This window comes from Alexandromys fortis, unplaced genomic scaffold (genome assembly GCF_014885135.2).
Source record: "Alexandromys fortis isolate MF-2015 unplaced genomic scaffold, M_Fortis_MF-2015_v1.1 scaffold_58, whole genome shotgun sequence".
Lineage (NCBI taxonomy): Eukaryota > Metazoa > Chordata > Mammalia > Rodentia > Cricetidae > Alexandromys > Alexandromys fortis.
Window position 1 is genome coordinate 4,157,149 of NW_026067940.1, and position 24,428 is coordinate 4,181,576.

The 24,428-nt window shown below is 51.3% G+C and overlaps 1 protein-coding gene across 2 annotated transcripts in view; it reads right to left on the minus strand.

Annotated features, from left to right (window-relative positions):
- The window catches only part of Syt2 (synaptotagmin 2), a 110,502-nt gene extending 87,029 nt beyond the window's left edge, over positions 1-23,473 (minus strand). Inside the window, exon 1 of one of the 2 annotated variants that reach the window (XM_050147581.1) lies at positions 23,272-23,473. The gene's annotated coding sequence lies outside the window, so the exon portion shown is untranslated. Of the gene's footprint in view, positions 1-3,296; positions 3,531-23,271 lie in introns of those variants that run through there. The other variant, XM_050147583.1, reaches the window with a different exon arrangement.
- Positions 23,474-24,428: the final 955 nt, after the last annotated feature.

Here is a 24,428-nt window from a genome sequence, read left to right on the forward strand (position 1 = left end):
AGGAATCTTGCAGGGGTGGTTCCAGCCAGTCACGAGGTCATTGGCCAGGAGGTTAAGATCAGTCAGGTCACCATTCCTCGGTCAGGAAGTTGCAAGTTGACACACCTAGTTCTCTAGATAGTTGGAATGTGGGGCGGGTTCCGCTAACAGATATCTCTCTATTAACAGATAATTGGGTGTGGGATAGGCTCTGCCAATTTTGGGGGGAAATGGCTCCTGACCCTACATCACAGAAGCTGGAGAGTAGAAGGAGACAAACACATGCCTGTGTCTCCGCATCTCACATGTGTGTGTGTCTGCACAGCAGGGGTGTGCATATTTAAGAATGGATCGTCCCCCACAGTCATTCAAATCTAGAAAGTCCCCCAACATTCTCATGCTGAACACCTGGTCCTCAGCTAATCGTGCCCTTGAGAGATGGCGGCAATTCTATGAGTAACGCCCACTGGAAGTCACTGAAGGTATACCCGTGAGGGAGACATTAGGACAGAGCCTCTACCTCTCCCTCCCTCCTTCCTTCCATCTCCTTCCAGCCACCATTAGGTAAGCAGCTTTGTTCTGCTATGTCCTCCTCACCATGATATGCTACCTTACGCAAGCCCAAAGCAATGGAGCCAAGAGACCATGAAAACGTAGGTCAAATAAACCTTTGCTCCTTCTAAGCTATCTGAGATATTCTGTCATGGTGACAGAAAGCTGGCGAATATCCCATTGATGTTTTCTCTTGGAATCTGGGTGGACACTCATCTTTTCTTCTCTTATCCCTCCCTATCTGCTAAGTTCTTGGTGCCTACCACTGAACTGAAATCAAATTGAGCAAGGGAAAAAAATTGCCTTCAGTCACACTAAGATGCCTTAGTTACTTTTCTGTTGCTGTGACGAAACCCTATGACCAAGGCAAACTTATAAAAGAAGGCATTTAACTGGGCTTACAGTTTCAGAGGGTTCGAGTCTGGGGTGGCAAGAACAACTTGAGAGCTCACAGCTTAATCCACAAGCAGGAGCAGGAAGGAGCACACCGAGAATAGCATGAATTGTCTGAAACCTCAAAGCCTGCCCCCAGTGACACGCCTCCTCCAACAAGGCCACACCTCCCAATTCTTCCCAAGTCGTTCTACAAACTGGGACCAAGTATTCAAGCCTATGAGAGCCCGTGGAGGTCATTCTCACTCAAGCTGACACAGAAGGAGCACATTCCTAGAATGGGGACAGTGGGTAGCATGGGCCTGCTCTATCCCATAACCCACTTGGGTCAGAACCTCTCCGACAGTGGAAGCCAAGCTTGTGGGCTCCCACTGGTGCAATAAACCTGGCTTTCTGGTCACTGTTGTTCCTGATAGAGTTCCTTGCAGAGCAGAGCTCAGAAACCACTTCTACACTCCAAGCTTGGTATACCACGTCATTCTGTCTGTCTCATTTGTCACTTGTCAAATGGTCTAATGTGATCTGCCATCTCCCCTGAGCCTGATCCCAAAGCACACTAAGGTTTCCCACTTTCCTTAGCAGGGATGACCCAGGGGGAGGACATAGATCCAGCCCAGAACAAGTCGGACTGTTTGCATGAGAAGACAGTCTGGTTGTCACTGTGTCTCCTGTGAGGATATTCTGCCCTAGCATCCTTGACAGGACCCAGCTAGTGAAAGGAGAAAGATGTCAAGTTGGGGGTGAGTGATAGGCATAGAAGGATGTGGCTATAAAGTCCAAATCCCAAATCGCATTATCCTCTCTCTTAAGCAGACATTACTCATCCGCCTCCCACACCCACAGCGGTACACGAGACCTCGAGGGACAGGAAGACATATTTGGTTGCAGCCGGAGGACCTCAGACTAGAGAGATACAGAAGATGGATGCTGTGACGGTCGGAGATGAATGGAGGTTGAGGATCTCGGCCCTTCCTCTGTACCTCTCCAAACTGATGGGAGACCTGGAAAGGGGTGTCCAAGGGGTCTCTTCGCCCAGCCCCCAGCAGTTATGGGAGATGTGAGGGCAGTGAGGCAAAGCGAACCAAACAGAAAGTCAAGGGCATGTGCGTTCTTCACAGGGTCTGGGACTCTGTTGCAGAGTAAATGCTTACTCACGGGAGCCACCACAGGGTCATACGCCCAGCAGGGAAGCGTCCTACAGTCCACCAGGGAGCCCGGCTGCTCCCCTGCCTGTATCCTTGGGTCCTCGGGGGTCTTAGTAGTGAGAGGAATAGAGGCAGCTAGACTGCTCCAGGTCCCCTGCTCCCTACGGAGACACTAGACATGTGTATGAATGTGCCTGTACACTCCCAGCGCACACACACACACACACACACACACACACACCAAGGAACAGCCAGCCCTCCGAAGCACATTGTGGCTGTGACTGTAATTCTATCCTGGGATCCCAATGACATCATTTCACAGGGTCAGCGGAGAGTCGGGAGTCGGGTGAAAGAAGAAACCAACAGACTGCGGCAGATCTGTGCCAGCGCTACAGGGCGGCATCCTGCTAGGAGAAGCCTTCCTCGATGGCATAGCCAGACTGTTTAAGGAGGTCTTAGCACCAAGGGGCCAGCTGTCATACCAATAGAGTTCCTAGGAATACACCACACCCCTTTGCTTCCAACCAGTTCTCCTGAGAGAACTCAGGGAGAGGGAAACCCAAGAGTCTGCACCCACCAGGAGGGCGACACCAGACACCTGAGTACACAGCCTGCTGGAGGTCTCCGAACACTCCCTCAGGAGCAGTGAGCCTTAGTCAGCATCCATTATTCATCTCCTCACCCCTAGACAGCGGCAGGGATGTGGAAGAGCAGCAGCTGGGGCTGGGCCTGTACTCAGTCTCTCTCCACTCTCCTGCAGCCGCTCAGCCATCACACACACACATACACAGCACATACACCACACACACACCACACACATCACACACACACTCACCATATATACACACCCTCCCCCATCACACACACTATACACACCACACCACAAACATCACGCACACACCACACACACACTATATACACACACCCTCCCACACAGACCACACATTACACACACTGCACATCACAAACCACGCATACAACACAACACACACATTACACACACCATACACATCATACACACACAACACACAACACAATACACACATCACATACACACCACAACACACATCACACACACACACACACAGTACCCACCCCTAGAAAGTACATGTGGGAGTCACATGGCCATCACCCCAGTGAACAGATGGTCGCCAAGCCACAGGCCAAGCTGAGATGGGACATGTGAGCCTCCCAATGAGCCTTTCTGAGGAAGGAGAAAGTACTCACCCTGCTTGGTTTGATAAACACATTTGGTGGCAGGCTGAGGTAACTGAGGCAGCTGGGTAAAAGGCACCAGGCTACTTGTCCCTAAATAAGACTTCTACTGTCAACTCAGCCATAGCCACGTTTCGAGGGATCTCTCTTCAAAAGAAGCCACAGAAGCATAGGTTCTCAGAGCCAAGGGAGACAGTCCCAAGTGTGTGCTCTCAGAGCCGCCAGAGTCCATCCATCCCACAGCATGACAAACAAATGGCCACCGGCCTCTGCTGAACTCTGCCCAGAGCAAAGGTTCACATCTGCGATGGCAGGTCACGCCCACAATGGCAGGCCATGCCAGGGATGGCAGGTCACGCCCGCGATGGCAGGTCATGCCCACAATGGCAGGTCACGCCCTGCGATGGCAGGTAAACCCCCAGTGTGCACACACATCCACTGAGCATCTCTGTGTTGTTGGGGACCCAATGAGGCAACAGTTTCACAGCTGAAGTAGACGAAGGCCTGCCTCTGTAGAACCGCTTAGGAGTGGGTCAGATGAGGGAGAGGAGAGATGGTTCCGCTGTTGAGAGCACCTGTTGCTTTTGCAGAGGACCTGGATTTGGTTCCCAGCTTCCACATGGTGGTTGTGGTTACCATTGCTGTGATGAAACACCATGATGAAAAGCAACTTGGGGAGGAAAGGGTTAATTTGACTTACACTTCCACATAGCTGGTCATCACTGAAGGAAGACAGGACAGAAACTCAAACACAGCAGGAGCTGATCCAGAGGCCATGGAGGAGGGTGCTGCTTACCGGCTTGATCATTAGAGCTTGCTCACTTGCTCAACCTCTTTTTTTTTTTTCTTTCCTGAGACAGGGTTTCTCTGTTAACAATTCTGGTTGTCCTGGAACTCACTTTTGTAGACCAGGCTGGCCTCGAACTTACAGAGATCCTCCTGTCTCTGCCTCCTGAGTGCTGGAATTTAAAGGCATACACTACCACCACCTGGCTTCCTGTTTTGTTATAGAACTCAGTACCACCAGTCCAGGGCTGGCACCACCCACAATAAACTGAATCCTCCCACATCAATCACTAATTAAGAAAATGCCTATCGCCTGATCTTATGGAGGCATTGTCTCAACCAGGCTTCCCTCCTCTAGACTCCCATCCCCTGACTCCAGAGTGTGTCAAGCTGACACAAACCTGGCCAGCACAGGGGTTCACAGCCATCCCTAACTCCAGTTTCAGGGACTCTGGTGACCTCTTTGGACACCAGGTATGCACATGATGCATACACATACATGCAGGCCAAATGTTCATACATGTAAAATAAAATAAACAAATCTAAAACAAAAACAAAAGGGTGGTTAAATTAGCGGCCAGATAGCTTGTGTTCTCTGGACTTGGCAGGAGATGAGATGTAGGATCAGTTTTCCTTATGGCTCAGAGCCTGAGGCTACAGCAGCAGAGCCGTAGGCCCAGCTGGCTCTCTGAGGCTCACTGTGTGCACTTGAACTGACCTCTGATTTGGGTGATGGTTCACAAGACCTGGCTTGGGGAATGGGCAGCCCTGGTATTAGGGGTTTGGGTCTCCAGTTCTTCCCTGTAATAACACATGCATGTAAGTCTTCTGTGCTGAGCATGGAAGTCTATCCCCCTTCCCCTAGCCCTACTCACCTCCAAACACTAGTCTGGACTGGGTAAGGAGGGAGCCACCAAGTGTCATGAGTGGTTCAGGAAACTCTGCATACAGTGTGTTCCCCAACAGTTCTAGCATACCCGGAGGCCACTCCTATTTAGCCAGGCTTTTGCAGGTAGGAGGAGCCTGGAGCCTGCGGGGGGAGTCGGGGGAGGGCTAAGCAGTGAGATACAGTTCCCAGGGATTGGAGAGGAAGATGAGGTAGGCATCCAAGTGGTATCAGGTACACTTGGCAAGCACAGAAATACCAGTCTGAGGTGCCTCACTGATGTCAAGATGTCACAAATACAGTGCCGTCCTGCTACACAGGGACGGAAGGACACAGCAGCGGTTAGCATCTGAGCCTCTTCCCCACACATCCCCACAGCACGGAGCTCTAAAGCTGCCGCCCACACCTCTTCTCCCAGGGAAGGAAGGCCATCACTCTGCCCCGCCTACCGACACTGCCAGGCCTGGAATCTCCCTTTCAATGTCCGCATTCCCGTGTCTCCTCTTACCTAGCCTAGGTGTTGTGCTACACAATACATTTTCTTTTCATTTCTGCTTCCAAAAGTGGAAGTTAGCCTGTGACCCTCCAGCCAGCGCAGAAGCGAGCGCTGAGCGCTGTCCGTGGTGCTGAAGTTCCTGAGGCCCAGCCATGGCTTGCCTTCTGGGACTTACTGTACTGCAAGGAGCTACAGGAGACTCGGGAAAGATGGTGTACAATCCAAGAGACTATTTACAGAAAGGAAGTTGAGGTGAATTCAAATAGAATAAGTAGGCAGATGCCAAGACCACAAGGAAGGGCAGAGTCCTGACTCACTGCTCACGGCTCCCACAGATTCTTTTTTTTTTTTTTTTTTTTTGATTTTTCAAGACAGGGTTTCTCTGTGGCTTTGGAGCCTGTCCTGGAACTAGCTCTGTAGACCAGGCTGGTCTCGAACTCACAGAGATCCGCCTGCCTCTGCCTCCTGAGTGCTGGGATTAAAGGCGTGCACCACCACCGCCCGGCCCCACAGATTCTTTCAGAGGAACAGGATGTGAGAAAAAAAGTCTAGCTGATAGACACTGCTTGCTGCTCAGAGAGCTGCTCACCAAAAGAAAACCACTTGAAGGAAAAAAATTAAGAATATGTAGGTAACAAGATTTGTGGTGTGGAAAGGTCCAACCTGGAAACTGAGGTCTGGCCACATTTCCAAAGCCCAATATCACAATTGAGAGTGTCTTCATCACTGTTCTATTGCTGTGAAGAGACACCATGACCAGGCAACTTAAAAAATAAAACATTTTTTAAAAATCCAGGCAGTGGTGGCACACGCCTTTAATCCCAGCACTTAGGAGGCAGAGGTAGGTGAATCTCTGTGAGTTTGAGACCAGCCTGGTCTACAAGAGCTAGTTCCAGGTCAGCTAGGGTTGTTATACAGAGAAACCCTGTCTTGAAAAACCACCAAAGAAAAAAGAAAACATTTAATTGGGTGTTTGTTTATAGTTTCAGAAGGTGAGTTCACAACCATCGTGGAGTGCAGCAAGGCAACAGGCAGGCAGACATGGTGCTGGAGCAGAAGCAAGGGTTTCTGTGAGCTAGAAACCCATCCGAATAATATGCCTCCTCCACAAGGTCACACCTCCTAACTTTTGTAATGGCTATTCTTGGCTGTCAACTTGTCTACATCTGGGATTAACTGAAACCCAAAACATGGAGGGACACATCTGTGAGGGATTTGGTTCATTTGAAGGGGGAAGATTCGCCTCTAATCCGGATCTTTGAGGTGGGAAGACACACCTCTAATCCTAGCCATATCTGCTAGTCTATATGAAGACATGGAAGTAGGAAGCTTCACTCTTTGCCTGCTGGCTCTCACTTCATTAGCAATCCATTCATTCCCTGGCATTAGAGCCTACTTCAAGATCCTGGCATATCCTGAAGACCAACTGAAACATCCAGTCTTGTGTACAACTACTGGATTCTTGAACCTTCCATTCATAGGCAGGCATTGTTGGATCAGCTGGACCACAGCCAGTAAACCATTCTAACAAATCCCTTCCCCTCCCCACGTGTATACATACATACACGTATGTGTGTGTATATATACATATATATTTATATACACATATTAATCTCTTCATATATTGTGTATTATGTGATTAATATGTATATGTAAATATATGTATTATGTATATACATGTATGTATGTAGAGAGAGAGAGAGAGAGAGAGATTCAGTCTATAAATTCTGTTACTCTAAAGAACCCTGACGAACCCATCTTCCCAAAACACTTCCACCAACTAGAGATCAAGCATTAAATATATGAACCTATGGGAGCTGTTCTTATGTAAACCAACACAAGAACCCTTTCGCAGGTCCTGGAGTCAAGTTTGGAAGATAAAACAATTCACCAATCAATCCTACTCTGCAGATGTCAAAGTCATTCCAGATGCTTTATGTATTTTCATGTGTGTGTATGTCACACGTGCACATAGGGAGGCCTGAAGTCAGCCTTGGGTGTCATTCATCACCAGCCATCCACTTTGTTGATTTTTTAATTTTATCTTATATGTATTGGTGTTTTGCCCATAGAGGCCAGAAAAGGGCATTGAGTGACTGGTGGTGAGCCACCATGTGACTGCTGGGGACTGGACTTACGTCCTCTGTAAGAACAAGTGTTCTTAGTAGCTGAACAGTCCATCCAGCCTCCACTTTGTGTTTTGAGATGGGGCTATCACTGTGAGCTACCATGCCCTGCTTTTTGTTTTGCTTTGTTTTTAATCTGGGCTCTAGGGGCTGAAATCAGGTCCTCAGGTTTTCAGGCCAAGCACTTTATGGTAGGCGCCATCTCCCCAGGCCTAGCTTATATAGCTTCTAGCATCAATTACAATGTTTCTCCAGGATAAAGCATAATTGTTTTTCCAGTTTTATGCCAATGAGTGTTTCATCTCAGCGTATGTATGAGTACCACCTGTGTGCCCAATGCTTATGAGGCCAGAAGAATGTATCAGATCCCTGGAATTAGAGCTATGGACTGTTGTCAGCCACCATGTGGGTGCTGAGAATTAAATCCAGATATTCTATAAGAGCAAAAAGTGCTCTTAACCACTGAGCCCTCTCTCCAGCCACCCTGGAAACATTTTCAGTGACATCAGAATTACGTTAGATACGAATGAGCTAAACCTGGCCAAGGTTCCAGACTAGAGTTCCTAATAAATGAATCTAGAAGCCACACTCTTCTAAAGTTCTGGGCTCTTCCCTCTCCCTCCAGTGTTGAAGGCACAAAGCCGCAGCTTGTTGGCAGAGCAAAAGTGCTGTATGTCTAAATAGACCATACACAAAAGGACAGGGGATGTGAGCAGACCTGCCTACATGGGGCAGGACAATCTGCATGTCCCCAGGCAGGCTTTGTCTCATGACTGAAGTCTAGGTGCCCAAAGCACACCCTCGCCTACACACCAGTCACCACAGAGTAACATCATGGCATGGATAAAGGAGCCCACCCTGCCAAGCCTGAGATATCCAGGACTATCCCCCATTCCCTTCCCTTTTTCTGTCTTCTTACCCCTACATCTCCCCAGCATCAAGGACGCTGTTTGAAGAAGCTAACTAGCTGACAGTTGTGCACACGTCCAATTCTCCCTAGCATGTCTACACACACACTCAAGCCATGTACAGAGAGCTCGATTATCAAGTTTTCCTTCCCGAGTGCCTATCCCTGCCTCAGACCTTCCATGGAGCAAGACAGTCTCACCACCTGCTTGGTCTTCTGTAACAGCACCTGAGTTTAGTGCCTGCCAATTCCTCTTCAGACACCCGATGCCTTTTTTTTTTTATTTATTAAAGATTTCTGTCTCTTCCCCACCGCCGCCTCCCCTTTCCCTCCCCCTTCCCCAATCAAGTCCCCCTCCCTCGTCAGCCCAAAAAGCAATCAGGGTTCTCTGCCCGGTGGGAAGTCCAAGGACCACCCACCTCCATCCAGGTCTAGTAAGGTGAGCATCCACGAAACTGCCTAGGCTCCCACGAAACCAAGAGGTCCAGTAGAATCAAAAACCCATTGTCATTGTTCTTGAGGTCTCAGTAGTCCTCCTTGTCCGCTATGTTCAGCGAGACCAGTTTTGACCCAGGCTTTTTCAGACCCAGGCCAGCTGACCTTGGTGAGTTCCTGATCGAACATCCCCATTGTCTCAGTGTATGGGTGCCCCACTCGCGGTCCTGAGTTCCTTGCTTGTGCTCTCTCTCCTTCTGCTCCTGATTTGGACCTTGAGATTTCAGACTGGTGCTCCAATGTGGGTCTCTGTCTCTGTCTCCTTTCATTGCCTGATGAAGGAAGGTTATAATATTCAGGAGGATGCCTATATGATTTTCTTTGGGTTCTCCTTCTTATTTAGCTTCTCTAAGAACCCTAATTATAGGTTCAATGTCCTTTATTTATGGCTAGAAACCAAATATGAGTGAGAACATCCCCACCCGATGCCTTTCATGCGATAGATTTGTCACCAACTTTCTGACATTATAAATCATCTGTGCGGGTGCACAGCACAGGATTGAGCAGTGGGGCAGCTGTGCATCCTTGGCTCTTTCAGTATCTACAGGTAGAGCCATGCACACATGAGGAGCCTGGGACTACTGGAAGCAATAAAAAGAAATCCCAAGGACCCCCAGAGAGCACCTGCTGATCTAAACATAAACTATTCTCCCTGAGAGGACAGCAGCACAGGCCACCCAACCCCACACCCTCAAAAAATCTGTCTGCTACCCTTGTCCCTGGGTCCCAAACATGAATCTCTGTCTCCTCATTGTCTCCAAAGCCAGTAGCTCCATTGACCCCATCACCAGCAAGTAATACAGCTCTCAGACACCATATTTATATCACAGCAGGACAAGAGAGCAAAGGTGCCATTGGGCTCGACTGATGTGACAGCCACAGTCAGCCACGTGTGCCACGGAGAGATGTGAGCCGGGGGTGGTTTATGCTAAAAATCTCACTGCCGAGAGGACCTGACACCTTCCTCTCACAGACATCCAGACAGCCTGACCTCAGCCGCAAAGCAAGAAGAGGTTCATGGACTTGTCTGGGGAAGACCTTGGGAGCCCATCGCTGCCACTGCTACCATGCCAGCCATCTCCCTCAGAAATGCTCTCTCTGCTTTCCTGAAGCATCTACTATGCCCCTTTAGTCAGACGTCAGATTCCTTGGTGCTGTAAATATGAACGCGCCGCCTGACATCTAACCTACACTCTGCTGGCTGCCATTCGCAACCGTCGCTCGTGTTCCTCCCTGGACCCGGCCAATCCGGGACTCACCTGCCATGGGCATCAGTGCACAAAGGCACTAATTCCCTGATTCTGGGATGCTCTCCTCCAACTCATTTGCTCTTTGGGGTGAGTGGCAAATTCTAGAACTCCTCTCTTGGTATCTTGGATTAAAAACTACAGCTGGCCTTTGGAAACCTGTGACAGTCCAAACTTTCGGGGACTCTGGGAAAGCACACGGGGACCTTTCTAGTTCTATGTCCTCACTTACATGGGAGGCGCAGATACAAGGAGCTGTGGCACCTAGGGAGCCAGAGGCAGAGCCAGAAACTCGAGACTCCACAGCAGGATTCTGTCTCTAAGCTCAGCACTTCTGGGAATCCCACCCAACAGGAGGGAAGGCTAGAGAATGCCAGAGTCCTCTCCGTACGCCTACTGTAAACCCTGTAGTTAATCAGTCTTGGTACAGTTTTTGCTTAACGTCAGCATGGCCTCTCTGCTCGGTCTTCAACCCTGTCATCCCCTGCACGGAGGGCTGGTGTGGAGACTGTTTCTTGCCTGAGTGAGTGGTGGAGACCCTTAGAAGGGAATCCCCTGAGACTCAGAGACGGACGCTACAAAATCAGGGTCCCAGCCTCCAAGTCCTGCCCCCCCCCCCGAGACAGGGACAAGGATCTCTGAACTGTCCGCTACCAAACTTTGGGGACAGAAAAGAATCTTACCACTGTGTGTGTGTGGGGGGGGGGGGAACAGGAAGATCCAGGTAAGCCTGTCCTGCCAGAACAATTTCAGGGGCCCACACCCCCACCACTCCCCTCCCCTCCCACTAGTCTCCCCCATCACCTCTGCCACCAAGGCAGGAAGTGAAGCCCCAGGCTTTGGTCCCCACCACACCATCACTTGCCTTCCACGGAACTACCAAGAAGCACGACCCCAGCACGTTCTCTGAGTTCTCCACACTCAGGGCAGCGGCTGACCAAGCCCCCAGCGTTGGCTCCTAACAGCAGGTGGCAGCTGCCACAAAGGCCAGGGAGGTAGCAATGGCTTGTGGAGACCAGGGGTCCCAAGTCTACGAGGGACCACACAACTGCCAAGTATCCAAACCAGACCCTGGCCTAGGATTCCTGCCAGGAAGTGGCACTTGGGCAGGGAAGGCTGTGTGAGAACAAGAGTCTCCTTTGACCTAGAGATAAAGTCTCAGGTTCGATTTCACTGTCCCTTTCCATCAAGTGTCAGAGGGAGATGTCACCGCCCGTGGGCACCCTGCCAAAAGCTGCACTGGTGCTTGTGAATGTGTGCAGATCCACGCCTGAGAAAGTGAGACTCTTTCCCCACCTACTGCCGCTGGGTGCATGAACCAAACAAGAATTTGCTTTCAGTGAAGCGGGCATGGTTGAGTCGCTACAAGGGGCTGTTTCAGAAATATGTCTGTCTCGTTTTAGAAGAAGGTCAAGAACTCCATGCCCCAGATCTGGGAGTCTCAGGGGTACCAGGGGCACATTCCTCGGTCCCCAAAGGATCACCCTCTGGCCATGTGTTGAGTTATGTGATATATGTCACTGAATGTACATGGATACCGATTCTTCCTCACACATCCCGAATATCTGCAATGTTTGTCAATTTTGTCTCAAGAAAGCCAAAAACATTTAAAAATACTCTGTCCTGGTGAGGCTGCCTGCCTGCCTGCCTGCCTCCGAGTACTTTCAAGTTCACTAGTGAGAGACACAAAAAACTTCCAGAAGGAAGAAGTACACTGGGTACCAGAAGGGGAAGACTCAGAACCCCCAAAAGACAGTGTCCAGGCTCTCAGCAGCCCTCCCCACAAGGCAAGTCTAAAGCACCTGAGTCAGTGGTTCTCAACCTTGCTAACGCTGCTACCCTCATGTTGCAGTGACCACCAACCATAAAATTATTTTCGTTGTTAATTCACAACTGTAATTACGCAGGATACCTGGAATGTGACCCCTTGGAAAGGGTCATTTGACCCCCAAAGGGTGGAGACCCACAGGTTGAGAACTGCTGACCTAAGCGACCATTGTCACCCAGGGGAGGGTCCCTCCCCTCATCTTTTGCTGTCTTGGTCTCCCCCGCTCCTGATTGCCATAACACTGGAAACAGGCTCCAGAGAGGAACACTGAGGTCAGGACAGCTCAAGACTGCCGGTCAACAGCAACAGCCCAGCCCTATGCCAAGAAAGAAAGGCAAGTTCCCTTTCTGCCACCCCCTCACCTGGGGTAGCTCTCTGCTGTCCCCCACAGCCTCTCCAACCAGCCCTCATTCATCCTTCCTGGACCAGTTGGCCCTATTCCCTGAGCCACAAATGCCATGGGCTGGACATGAAGCCTACCTGATCTCCCCGCAGAAAGAACAGTTCTCCTCGCGTCTCAGAGATCAGGGAGCTACATTTTAAATTCAACAGGCACGTGGCCAAGTCGGACGAGTCCACAACCACTTCCGACTCTCCGCTTTTCCAGTGCACAATGGCTCCCAGCATCCATCGCCAGGTAGGAAGTGTGTACAGGAAGAGGAAATGAGCGTCCAACACAGCAGAAGAAATATGGCTAGACACAAGAAGAACTTCCTCTCCATTCTGGGTTACCAGCATAACAGATAAATTCTACTTCCTGGAACCCTACTTCCCAGACATCAGCGAAGTCTGTTTGCAGGGCTCCTGGAAGTTAGGCCAAAGAAAGCACCACGGGCTTCTTGTTAGAATCTTACTCCTGAGAGGGGCTGATTTCAGGGTTTCTCCCACATCCCTAGAACTGTGTGGACAAGACCTCCTCCAGACAGATCCCCGTGACACCAGCCAGGTGTGTGGGGTGAGGTAGCATTTGTCCATTGTCCCCATGCAAGAGGCAGACCAACCTTCTCAAAGGCAGACATCTAGGAGAACAGCACTGAGGCAGACACACCTGACTTAGATATTGGTCTGGGGCCGTCCATTACCAGGGTGATCTAGGGGACCTGTTTCACCTTTCAGAGACTATCTCCCTCTGTAGAGGGTGACACAGCGTGGGGTCTAACATTGGATTGTGACGGCCGTCCAATGCTATCAATACACTAAAAACCATCAATGGAATCCAACATAGTAAACAGGCGGGCTCAGGTCTGTAACATTACCTCCATAGAACCAAGGCGTGTTGCAAAGACAAAATGAGCAGGAAAGCCCGCTACCTGCCTGTGACCACGCACTGCGTTCCACTGGGCCAGCACCCAGTACTGTCGCTACAGCTCCTCCAGCCACAGCAAACTGCCTCCTGGGGGACCTTGCCCTCCTTGCTGCGGACTGTATCTGTTGCCCCACATACGCATCTTTCCCCTTTGGCCTGTTGATAGGGCGGAGCTTAGGTAGGCGGGGAGGACTAAACTGAATGCTGGGAGAAAGAAGGGCAGGGTCAGAGATGCCATGATCTGCTGCCAGAGATAGATGTGCTGAAACTTTGCTGGTAGGCCACAACCTCATGGTGATACACAGATTAATGGAAATTGGTTAAATTAAGATGTAGGAGTTAGCCAATAAGAAGCTATAGCTAATGGGCCAAGCAGTGATTTAATGAATAGTTTCTGTGTGATTATTTCAATTCTGGGCGACCAGGACAAAAAAGCGGTTTCTTGCAACATATGTCTGTGTGAGGGTGTTGGATTCTGTGGAACTGGAGTTAAAGACAGTTGTGAGCTACCATGTGGGTACTAGGAATTGAACCTGGGTCCTCTGGAAGAGCAGCCAGTGCTCTTAACTACTGAGTCGTCGCTTCAATCCCCCATTAAAAATTTTTCTTTCTTTCTTTCTTTTTTTTTTTTTTTTTGGTTTTTCGAGATAGGCTTTTTCTGTAGCTTTGGAGCCTGTCCTGGAACTAGCTCTTGTAGCCCAGGCTGGCCTCGAACTCACAGAGATCCGCCTGCCTCTGCCTCCCAAGTGCTGGGATTAAAGGCATGCACCACCATCACCCGGCTTAAAATCTTTCTAAAGCTTCAAAAAACCTTCCTTTTTAGAAGGAAGGTTTAACTGAAACCCAATATTAAGAATCCCAATATGCAAGACAGATCATGGAACAATTAAGTTAGGAGGACAGGGGCTGAGATACTCCTCCCCCTCTCTAACAAGGTTAGACATAGGATAAGGCCTGACCCCAGAGGCCAGCTGAAGCCAGTGGTCTGGGTGCCTAAGTTTCTCCCCACTTCAGATGGCTGTCTCTGCCCTCTCGAGACAGGGCTTCTCTATGTAACTGTCTGTCCTGGAACTCACTTTGTAGACCAGGCTGGCTCAAACTCACAGAGATCCGCTTGCCTCTGCCTCCCAAGAGCTGGGATTAAAGGCGTGCACCATCACCAGCTGGTCTCCGCCTACTCTTCTATGCAGGCTGCCCAGCAAGGCTGCCAGGTGACTGGGACACAAAAACACCCCTAACTTCTGCCCTGAAGTACTAAATCTTGGGAAACCCTTCTGTGTTGTGCCCAGCTCCCACACAGGCTGCCCCAAGGACAGTGGCTCAACACCTGTCCAGTGAGGACCCGACTCCTAACATGCACATATGTAGGTTAGAGTTAGCATATTAGAAATCCAGACTGAGAAACTATTCCACTATCGACTGACAAAAACGATGTGTTACATCTGAGCACAACAGATTTCAATAAAACTATATTTTCTAAGATGAAAAATATCTAGATGTGTTACCTCATAAGAAGTATGTCTAGGTTCTTTTCAGTGCCTGGTTTATTGGAAGAAACTGGAATCTCCCATTCCAGATCATGCTTAGTCTATCACAGTAAGGGTATGAAAGAGAAAGAAAGAGAGAAAGAGAGGGAGGGAAGGAAGGAGGGGGAAAGAGAGAGAGAGAGAGAGAGAGAGAGAGAGAGAGAGAGAGAGAGAGAGAGAGAGAGATCCAAACCTACACAGCATTTGACTTGACTTTTATTTATTGTCAGGAGAATGGCATGTATCACGTGGTGCTCACACGGAGGCCAGAGGAGAACATTCAGAGGACAGTCTTTCCTTCCACAGTGGGAGTCCCAGAGACCAAAATGAAGTCATCAAGCTTGGTGGCAAGTACCTTCATTCACAGAGCCATTCTGCTAGTCCTGTTTTCTTTTCATTTACTTATTTTTCTAATAGGGCTGCATGCAGTCCAGACTGGTCCTGAACTCCTGATCTTCCACCTCCCTAATGCTGGGATTATGGGTGTGAACCACCACACCTGGCTAAGGGAACAGTATTTAGCAACGTTTGTCATATCACTATGGTTATACCTTGATATGACATCAAATTTTATCATGTGGTCATTTCTAGGGTCGCTGCAATATGGAATCTGCAAGCCTGCACCCAGTGGGAGATCGAGGATGGTTCTAGAGCTTCATAGTTGTCATTGAAGACAGCAGCTTGCCCAGCTGCGTAGCTCTCCTAGATGCTGACGAACTTCAATATTAACCAGCTGTCTATTAACTTCCCACAGATCTGACCCCAAGACTCTTTTTCACGACAACAGATATGTTTTCCAAAATTCTAACTTTTGCTTGAAGGTTTGAATGTCACCATTGGTAATAGACATTGCTGGGTGCTTTTCTTGAAATGACAGGCCTAATCCATTCATTTTTGCAAAAAATGTCTATTCAACACTCTGAACGACTGTACTTGTCAGTCATTTTCTCAAGGGAAAACATGGTCCATGAAAGTTCAGTTTTGTAACTCACATGATGCCCAGGTGGTCGGGCTTCCGCTCCCATTGCGGTGGACAGCCAAAGGGTTTTGTATATTCAACTCAGTTCATTTTAGAAAATATTTGGGAAGATATGTATTCATTCCAGGGTCCAGGTTTCGCGAATTCAGTATCTTGGCTGCTTCATCAAAGACCTTCTTTTGTGAGTACCTGTTTAGCATGTGGTGGGGAAGAACACAACAGCCAGGACAGTTCGGCGCAGCTGTGGCCTTGACTCACATGAAGTACCAGTATCTTCATCTTCCACTGCCTTAGCATCAAAGCGCTCTTGCAAAGGTGCTCAGCACTTCGGTGCTATAGCTATTCCTCATGTTAAGGAAGCCACTGCAAAACTCTTGGGAAGTGCACTTTGGGAACAGCTATCATAGGGACACCTTGTGTGATGATCCTGGGGGCAGCGGCCCCTGTGTGTTTAGCTCTATTCTCTAAGTGGACAGGGACAGCCAAGGCTACAGGAGTTTAGCTTGATCATAGACACACAGGCAGTCCTGCGTGTGTGTGTGTGTGTGTGTGTGTGTGTGTGTGTGTGCTGGTTTAAAACAGCTCCCACCCCAACTCCTGGCCACATGTATGTTCCCTTTGTACTGGATCTTCAAAATGTGCAGCTGGGGTGGGGCAAGCATCCCTCTTTCCCATCACTGCTCCCCCCATTCCTAGGAGCTTGGGCGCTCACACCTACTCCCAGGAAGCCCTGGGGACATTTCCCAGCCTGACAGTAGTGGAAGCCCTGGTCCCTCCAGCAGCAGACTAGGTGGGGAGGAAGGCAGATATCCCTGACAGCCTCAGAAGTCTGGGGCAGGTTCAGTCCTCCCTTCTCCGCCTCCCACCGCAGCCAGCTCGGTTCCCAGCATCAAAGAGCTAATCCAATTTCGTGGTTGTGTTTCCCCCTTCGCCTCCTGCAATGCCAGGATTGATTTGGAACCAGGGCGGCCTTATTAAAGTGATGTCTTTTCTCCTCACAGGAGACTAAGGCTGGGAGAGGGAGCCCTCCCCGACCAATTAACTCCACACTGGCAGCTCCGGTCTCTGCTCTTGAGGGTTCCCTCCAACTTCTCTGCAGTCCAGTGCTGAGGCCGGATTTCAGTCCTGACGGGTTTTCATGCAGCCTCCCTCCATCATGCTGTGCTGTGACTGGATGGTGGGTGGCTCTCTTTCCTTCCGGTCTCCATCCCTCCTACCACGTGATCACTGGGACCCATGACTGCTCTAGTTGTGTGGTTGACTGGGAACATGGAAGCCAGGCCAGAAGAAGATCAGATGAAGGACTGTGTGTTTTTAAAATATGCTTTCCCCAAAAGACACGCAGGAGACATGAGTGTGGACTTCTGAGCCATGGAGCACCACCCTGTTAGGTCCCCTCTTCAGGGGCCCTGCAGCTGCTTGTTCCAGGAAGCTATGGTAGGGCAGGAGCAGGTGAGACCATGTACCAAAAGGAAATTCCTTCCATAAAGGTATTAAAACTTCCCCAGTTACTTTTCAAAGCAGAAAGCAGAGGCCAACACACGTGAACCGTAGCTCGGACCAGAGTCAATGATAATGCAAAGCTATTTTTCTTAAACTTTCCAGCCCTGAGGGAACAGGGGCTGTCAGGAGGGCCCAGATAACACAGACAACAAAAACCCCAAACAAATAGCAGATGTCTGAGGCTAGTGGTGTGTCAAGGTGCTTTATCTCAGCACCGCACACAGTAGGGTGCTTATGATGAGATACCACACTGCACCCCATAAATAAGCACAATTACTCTATCAGTTAAAAATAGACATTTTTTCACTATGTCGCCCCGGCTAGCCTGAAATTCACTATGTACATCAGGCTGGTTTCAAACTCAGAGATCCACGTGCCTCTGCCTAAATGCTGAGATTCAAGAAGTGGGGCAGCCAGCAAAAGTCAAAATCTTTTTTGAAGAGCCCAGTGATAGCTCAGATCTGTGATCCTAGCACAGAAGAGGCTAAGGGAAGGGGAGGACTCAGTTACAGACCAGCCAGGGCTACACAGTAATACCCCATCTAAAGCACGCACACACGCGTGCACATACACGCACATGCACACAGGGCTACACAGTAATATTCCATCTAAAGTACATGCACACACACACACACACACACACGTGCGCACAAGGTGAGTCCAAGTGTTTCTGCCTCAGCTGATTACAACGCAGTACACTGAAGGCCTCCTTGCCCCAACTCTGCATCACCACCAAATCACCCCTTTGTTACCCCAAGTATGAGAGTACAGAAAGGGTTAAATTTCCCCCTCCCCCCTCCCTCACTCCCTCCCTTCCAGGCCCACCCTGTCCCACCCTTGGCTCATCTCTGTTTCCCGTGGTCTCCCTAGTGCCCTGCACGCAGTCACAGCCACCTGCACTCACTATTAAGAGGCAGGGAGTGCTAATGGGAAAATTCCCCCTCTGATTGCAGTATTCCCTAATCGCCGCTCCAGACCCACCACATCAACCCAATTATAGGCCGCCCAGACAGGGTTCTCCATGGCTGAGGGCCCCTGCCCTTGCAAATGCCAAAAGGGAGCCTTCCTGACTCCACGGGGCCCAGACTGCCCAGTGCTGAGTGCTTGGGCCCATCAGTCCCCAGCAGGGGCAGAGAGGAAGGAAGCAGGCTCCAAGGACTGAGGAACCTGGTGTGGGCAGGCAGTCAACCCTGGGCTCCGGAAGCATAGCCACCCTACCTACATGGCTGTCTTGAATGCTCCTCTTGGGTGCTGTGGACCCCCAGGTGTTCTGGGATCTTCCCAGCCTTGTCTCTCAGAGAGTTGCTTAGCCCCTCCAAACAGAAAATGGAGGAGGAAGAGTCGCTTCTGCTTCGTCGTTAGTGTGAAACGGGCCAACAGCAGCTGCTCCAAGATGGAGGAGCAGAAGTTACACAGCCCTTTCTGAGCCACGTTATTGAGGAGAACAGGAGACGGGCGGGGCTGAGTTCTGCTCATGACCCATCCAGGCTCCGTCTTCTCTTGTAGCTACTATTTCTACAGCTGCAATCTTGAGGCCCCAGATAACATGGCCAAAAAATATCTGGGGGCTACTTGAAAAACCACATGCTGGGAGGTTTCAGTGGCCATGACACCCTCCTTTCCTAAATAGCAAAGGCTGGAGGGTCACCCATAATCCAGACTGCAGCAGCTGGAAGCCACCCAGGGAGGGAGGAAACCTTCACAGCAGCTGAGGAGCCCTTCCTGGAGTTCACTCTTGGGGCTAGCAGCTGAAGGCTCCCTACCATCCAGATTCAGAGACTGCTCTGGTCCCTCAGGGCTGGAATCCCAAATCACCCATCACCCCAGTGACCTCTTGGAACTGCCCGTTCCAGAGATGAAAGGAAGGGTGGCTGGGACAGGTCCTCCCTGGAGATTAAGCTCTGGCAAGAAATGGCTCACTGGGCACCAAGCAGAACTGCCCGGAAGTTCTCCAACTTTCAGGACTGTGGACAAGGACAGGACTGGCGTGATAAAAACCACTCACTCTCACTCGGCTCTCACCCCAGGATGCCGTTCACTTCATCCTCCTCCACACACACCCTGTGCTGGGGACAGAAAGCATAACTCTGTTCTGTACATGGGATGATGGAGAATAGGAGCTTGATTAACAATTTGGCCAAAGTCAGAGCTTTTGTAGACCCAGGTGGCGTCCAGGCAACCTGTCTATAGTCACCTGGGGGGGGGGGAGACAATATCATATGGCATTTCTCCACTTAAACTATGTCATTTACCAGAGGCTTCCTGGACACCAAGAGAGTCCAGGGCTAAATTTCCGTTTCCTGGCCTGACTTCTGCCAGAGCAGATGGCGAATAACCAACCAGTTGTATGTGAGGATGCTCACACGGGGCATGTCAGACTCTATCAGTGCAGGGAGCCATGGGCTACTGTGTAGACAGTATTAACAGTAGTTACACATTAGACCCTGCAAGTGTTAAAGCTTCAGACCTATCCAAATCACTATTCATAAGCTCCACGGACGGCATTCGCCACAGCTGGGATGAAGTCTCTGGGTGATCATTTCTTCAGCTGTGTGGCAAACAGTGCTCACCAGTGTAGGAGCCAGGTACGCTTCGTTCCCGTCTGAATGACTATCACCTAGCATGGCACATAACAGACTGTCAAAAAGCAATAGTTAGCTAGGTTGTAGGGGTGCAAGCCTTTAATTCCAGCACTCGGGAGGCAGAGGCAGGTGAATCCCTGGGAGTTCGAGGCCAGCCTAGTCTACAAGAGCTAGTTCCAGGACAGCCAGGACTGTTGCACAGGGAAATCCTGTCTCAAAAAACCAAAAAAAATAAAAAATAAAAACAAAATAAAATAAATAAATAATAATAAATCAGGTGTGGTGGCACATGCCCCAAACCCTAGCACCCAGAAGGTCAAAAGTAGAAGGCAAAAGGACTGGCCAAGACCATCCATGGCTAAATGGGATCCTAACTCAAAAAGAATAAAAAGAACGGTAGGACTGTCGTCTGCTTGTTCATTGTCACAGCCATCGCAGTGCCTGGACAATGGCACCCAGGAGGCACATGCTAATAAAATCCTCGTTGCATACATGAGGACAGCCACGCACCTCATAATGAGTGTATAACCAAATACCTGACGAGAAGCAGAGGAAAGGCATTGTTGTTGTTGTTGTTTGGGGGTTGTTTGGTTTGGATTTTTGCTCTGGTTCTGGGATAGAGTCAATGATGACGAGAAAGGCGTGGAGACAGGAGTAGCTGTAGCTACGAGTTCGTGCACATGTTTAGAACAGGAAGTGGAGAGCAGGGGAATGCTGGACCCCAGCCCGTAGGATGGTGTCCCTCATATCCAAGGCAGGTCTGTCCCCTTCAGTTAATCTTTGGAAAAGCTCTCAAAGAAAACACCCGATGGCATACCATATTGAAGTCTTTGGTGCTTCTTAATGCAGTCCAGCTGACCATCAAGCCCAGCCATTACATTGGCCCTGGGGATTAGAACCCAAGTCCTGTTCTAAGCACCAGCTGCAGCCAGGCCCTCTGTTGCTTCCTCTGGCCGGTCAACTCCAGCCCCTAAACAGTATCCTTCCAACCCGGATGACGTCGGTGACAGCTAGCTCAAGACAAGCCAACTTAGCTTTAGCTAGAGTGTGTCTAAGACCAGAAAAGTCTACCTGACAAATCTCAAGGCTAAAGGAAGCCGTATTCTACTCAGGGCAGCCGCCTGTCATCTGAGAGTGTGCTCAGTCCAGGGCATCCCCTCACTGTCTTCCTGTATGCCTGCAGCACAAGCTCACTGTCCCTCTAGCCCCCCCCTTCCCTGAGAGGGCTGCACAGGCTCAGCAGACGGGAGAGGGAGGACTCTGTCAGGGTAGGACAAAGATAGAGCAGAAGCCACTCAAGGTCAGATGTACCCAGATCCAGGAGGACTGGGGTGGCCTAGCAGGGAAGAGACGTCTCCAGCCGTCCACTTCCAGCTTTGCCATATTAGGGGCAGCCTTGTAGCATCTACCTGGAAACAGCTGAAGGTGAAAAGCTAAAATGAGCTGCAGCTGCAGGGTGGTCTGAGACCAGGTGCTCTGTGACCAGGATAAAACCAATGCTACTCACAGGTGAGGCCAGTCATACCAGAGCCAAATGCTTTTCTCTTCCCCTGGTCTCTTGCGGATGCCAGGCCCCAGAGTAGAAAGACCCTGCCCCCCAAAAGGATCCTAAGCTGTCTGGGGAAAGTTTGTGGGGTGCTGAGCAAAGCTGACTCACGATGAAGTGGACGGGTCTCTGATCCACTAGAGGGTAACTGGACACCTACCTCTGGGTCCCCTTCCCTCCTCAGTTCCTAGGCTCCTGGCCCCTCCACAGGCCAGGTGCAGAAGCTGAAGAGTAAGCCCACAAGATCCTAAGAAGCCCTGATCCACAGGGAGTCCTAGAGGATGAGACCAAGGATGTGTCAAGGAGCAGAACAAGACAGAGGCTCTCGCAGCCCAGAAGAGCCCAGTTCTGATGGTGCTGGCCATTCTCCAGGAGCGCTGGCACAATGACTGGATCCCCCAGAGCAGGCCACAGTGGGCCTGGTGTAGACCCTTGGCACTGACTCACCTCTGGGGCTCTGACACAAGCTGAAGCTTACAGTGTCTGCCAGGCACGTCCCGTTGCATCATAGCTGCCCTGCCCATGCCCCTCTGGCTCGGCCTGAGGGGTGTCAGACATGTCCATTTCTTCATTTTTGAAGCTGCTGAAAAGCTAGACTTGGTGTAATCTGGGAAGGAGGGCTAGCCTGAAGGACTAACGGCCTCTGGCCCTGCTCCTCCTCAGCACCCGAGTGATGAAGTGCCCAGGTTTCTAGCTAGAGATTGGACCGAGAACAATCTATTACATTGGAAATGCTGCCTCCAGCCCACAGCAGAGGAGGAAGAAGGGCGCCTATCCCAGGCTCCCTGAGTCTGACCTCAGTTTTCTTCCTGGTGCCCCCTGAAAACCTAAGGGTTTTTGATTCCTCATGTTCACCCAATTCCCACTCTCTCCCTCCCTCTGCCCTCTCTACACTGCAGTGGCCACGCTGGGCAAGCGCTTGCTCTGTCCTTGCTCTTGCTTCTTCCGCTGCCGGCCAAGGAAGGAGACCTCCACCAGCATCTCAGGAGTGGGGGTGTGCAAAGGGGAGACCCCGTGCCGCTAGAGGCACCTGTGGAATGTCGGAAGGCAGGAAGAAACAGAGCATACGGTTAATGGGATGAGATGAGGAAAAGATGCGGCCTCTAAGTTAAAATAGAAAATTCGTGGTAGTGGGAGGGGCGAATAAGAAAAGAAAATGGAAGAGTCCAGAAAGGAGAATGGGTCTGGCCCTAAGAACCAGGGCTGGAGCGGCGACAAGCCGTCCTAGGTGGTGCTGAGTCATGAGATTTGAAGGGACACCTTCACCCACACACACACATCTCCACCCCCGTCGCGTACCAGGCTGCTCCCCTAGACCCCCATCTCCGGAATTCTAGTCTGCCCTCCCCGCCAGCCTCGCAAGCGCAACCTTCCCCTCTCCTCCCACGACGGCGGTGCTGCAGATCCCCGAAGCTTGACCCGGGGCAAAAGAGGCAAACTGGAGATGGCGCAAATAGGCGGGGGATGGGCAAGATGCCAGTGGGGGCGTCCAGGGAGAAGAAACACTGCGAGCAGAGCGGGAGGGCACAAGGGACCCTCGGCCCCTCCGTCCTGAAGCTCCCCGCGCAAATCCACAGAGGAGCCTGCTCCTCGCTCCCCGGCTGCGGCTCCCCCAAGTCCGTAGCGCCGCAAACTCCCTGCAAAGGACGGTGCGGGCGCCTGGTCCTCTTGGCACCAAACTTCCGCAACCCCACCCACCCCCAGGAACCAGATGCCTTCTGCCCCTGGGCTCAGAAGCCGGGATGGAGAAACTTTGGAGGGGATAGGGACTCACCCGAGGGCGACCCGGACGCTGCGGGAAAGATCCGCGGTCCCCGACGGGAGGCAGAGATCGGCTGCAGGGATGCGGCGCTGGCGACGGTCCAGCGGCGGCTTTCGTTCCCCGGGGGCGCGGAGTCCCCGCTCCGCCCCGGGCCCAACTCTGCTCCGAAGTGCCTTTGCCGCAAGACTTGCTGAGCTTAGCAGTCTGCGGCCGGGCAGAGGGAGGGGCTGATCGATGGGCGAGCGCGAGCGCAGCCTGCGCTGCAGTGAGGGGAGGAGACCCGGCAGGCGGCGCGGGAGGGCGGGCACGCGCCGGGAGGTGCGGGGCGGGCCTGCCTGCGGGACTGTCCTCGGTGCGCAGCACGCTGGGCGTTGCGCCCCCCCCCCCCCAGTCAAGGTCAGGGAGGCAGTTCCCGGGACTGGAAGAGCTGGGCAAGCGGTGGGACCTGGCCCCCTCCACCCCAGGTGGCTTGGCTCCCAAGAGCGGGCTTCCTCCAGACCCCCCCCCCCCCCCCCCCCCCCCCCCCCCCCCCCCCCCCCCCCTGGCGGGCCCCCCCCCCCCCCCCCCCCCCCCCCCCCCCCCCCCCCCCCCCCCCCCCCCCCTCCGGGCCCCCCCCCCCCCCCCCCCCCCCCCGCAACCGCTCACTGCAGCCAGAGGCTAAGTAGTTGGGCTCAAGAACACCCATAGCCATTTTGGGATCCCTGAACCCCCTTTCTTCTCCCTTGCCCGTGCAGAAAGGCCACCCCCACCTATAGCGATCCCTAGGAGTAGTGGGGATTCTGAGCGTAAAAGATGAATGAAGAAGAGAGACCCTGGAAGAGGGAGGCGGGGTGGGGGTTGTGAAATAGGGTGAGCGGGACTGAAATGCACCTTCGGAGGGGCGAGCCGAGCTGGGAGGAGATTGGGGAACAACTAAATGAGGGATTTTTCACGCATTTGTTTTCTAAAAGTGTAAAATGTTGCTGTGAAGGTGGCGATTACGGTCTGATTGCTGATGGAGAAACAGCCCCTGAGGCCCTGAGCCAAAAGCAGCTCCCTGTGCTGTAGAGCCTGGGGAGCCGGGATTACAGTACCACTAACCTACCCAGAGATGCCAGGGCACCCGGGGAATTCTGTGCTGCACAATCTACTTTAAATATTTTTAAAATTTTAAATTACACTTCCACTTC